This window comes from Tachyglossus aculeatus, unplaced genomic scaffold, assembly GCF_015852505.1.
Source record: "Tachyglossus aculeatus isolate mTacAcu1 unplaced genomic scaffold, mTacAcu1.pri scaffold_221_arrow_ctg1, whole genome shotgun sequence".
Lineage (NCBI taxonomy): Eukaryota > Metazoa > Chordata > Mammalia > Monotremata > Tachyglossidae > Tachyglossus > Tachyglossus aculeatus.
This window is the reverse complement of record NW_024044937.1, coordinates 67,234-69,526: the sequence shown is the minus strand read 5'-3', so window position 1 is coordinate 69,526 and position 2,293 is coordinate 67,234. Positions and strand designations below refer to the sequence as shown.

General features: G+C 45.8%; 1 non-coding gene across 1 annotated transcript; it reads left to right on the top strand.

Annotated features, from left to right (window-relative positions):
• Positions 1 to 1,942: 1,942 nt before the first annotated feature.
• Positions 1,943 to 2,014, top strand: TRNAP-GGG. The gene has a single exon. It is a non-coding gene; the product is annotated as a tRNA-Pro (tRNA).
• The last annotated feature ends 279 nt before the right edge of the window (positions 2,015 to 2,293 follow it).

The window sequence follows — 2,293 nt, the reverse complement described above, 5'->3', positions numbered from 1 at the left end:
CGGTGGTATTTGTGCCAAATCCTGGGTAAATGCGAGATCATCGGACGGGGAATGGTCCCCGTCCCACTTGGGGCTCACAGTTCTAGTAGGAGGGAGACTAGGGATTGAATCTCCATTTTACAACTCCGAGGCACAGAGACATTAAACGTCTTGCCCAGTGCCACACAGCAGACAAGTAGAACCCGGTTAATCAGATTTGAGCACGGAGCACTGTACTAAGCGCTTGCGAGAGTACAATATAACAATTAACACACATGCCCAGCCCACCATAAGCTTACGGTCTAGATGGGGACAGTCCTCCGATTCCCAGATTGGACTCCACGCTGCATCCCCGACCGAAATCTTTCACGGATTTCCCTGGAATCACAGCGGGTTCCGACGGGGTGGACTCTGCCGAGCAAAACTCGGAGGTGAGAAGAAAGACGGACGGAATTTCTGTCTTTAGCTGCGCGTTCCGGCCTCTCCTGGTTCTGGTCAGAGAGAATAAAAGGGCAGAAATCAGTCGAAGTCGCAGTAATATTTTAGTTTCCCGGCTGAGATACCAGGAAAACTGAGCAAATCCTTCGGTTGGCCCGCGGAATTCAGTCCCCGGAATGAGCCGGTGGGAAAGTGGCCCAGGCGCTGCCGCTCAACTCAGACCGAAATGGGAATTCTGGTGGGAAAGTGGTCCAGGCGCTGCCGCTCAACTCGGACCGAAATGGGAATTCTCCTCCGGATGTACCAGCGTAGTAGACTGGTCACGGCAGAGTCGGCAGGGAGTTGCTCCAAACTAAGCGCCCTCAAAGAGAGCAAGTTCAAAATTTAGAAATAGTCCGAGGAAAGGTTTTCGCATTAGTGCGGTTTCCTCACGGTGAGCTCAATCAATCAAATCAATCGTATTTATTGAGCGCTTACTGTGTGCAGAAAACTTAGAAGTAGTCCGAGGAAAGGTTTTCGCAGAAGTGTGGTTTCCTCACGGTGAGCTCAATCAATCAATCAATCAATCAATCGTATTTATTGAGCGCTTACTGTGTGCAGAAAACTTAGAAATAGTCCGAGGAAAGGTTTTCGCATTAGTGAGGTTTCCTCACGGTGAGCTCAATCAATCAATCAATCAATCAATCGTATTTATTGAGTGCTTACTGTGTGCAGAAAACTTAGAAATAGTCCGAGGAAAGGTTTTCGCATTAGTGCGGTTTCCTCACGGTGAGCTCAATCAATCAATCAATCAATTGCATTTATTGAGCGCTTACTGTGTGCAGAAAACTTAGAAATAGTCCGAGGAAAGGTTTTCGCAGAAGTGTGGTTTCCTCACAGTGAGCTCAATCAATCAATCAATCAATTAATCAATCGTATTTATTGAGCGCTTACTGTGTGCAGAAAACTTAGAAATAGTCCGAGGAAAGGTTTTCGCATTAGTGCGGTTTCCTCACGGTGAGCTCAATCAATCAATCAATCAATCAATCGTATCTATTGAGCGCTGTGTGCAGAAAACTTAGAAATAGTCCGAGGAAAGGTTTTCGCATTAGTGCGGTTTCCTCACGGTGAGCTCAATCAATCAATCAATCAATCGTATTTAGTGAGCGCTTACTGTGTGCAGAAAACTTAGAACTAGTCTGAGGAAGGGTTTTCACATTAGTGCGGTTTCCTCACGGTGAGCTCAATCAATCAATCAATCAATCGTATTTATTGAGCGCTTACTGTGTGCAGAAAACTTAGAAATAGTCCGAGGAAAGGTTTTCGCAGAAGTGTGGTTTCCTCACGGTGAGCTCAATCAATCAATCAATCAATAACATTTATTGAGCGCTGTGTGCAGAGCACTGTACTAAGCGCTTGGGAAGTACAAGTTGGCAACATACAGAGACAGTCCCTATCAAACAGTGACTCAATCAATCATCAATCGTATTTATTGAGCGCTTACTATGTGCAGAGCACTGTACTAAGCACTTGAATCATACAGAGAGGCGGCGTGGCTTAGTGGAAAGAGCACGGGATTGGGAATCCCAGGTTCTGGGTTCTAATCCCAGCTCTGCCACTTGTCCACTTTGTGACCTGGGCGAGTCGCTTAACTCCTCTGTGCCTCAGTTGCGTCATCTGTAAAATGGGGATGAAGGTGGGATGTGGATGGGGATGAAATGGGGATGTGCTTTGCACATGGTAAGCGCTTAATACTATTATTATTATTTTTTTATTTTTTTATTTTTTTGTTGGTATTTATTAAGCGCTTACTATGTGCAAAGCACTGTTCTAAGCGCTCGGGTAGATACAAGGTAATCAGGTTGTCCCATGTGGGGCTCACAGTCTTCATCCCCAT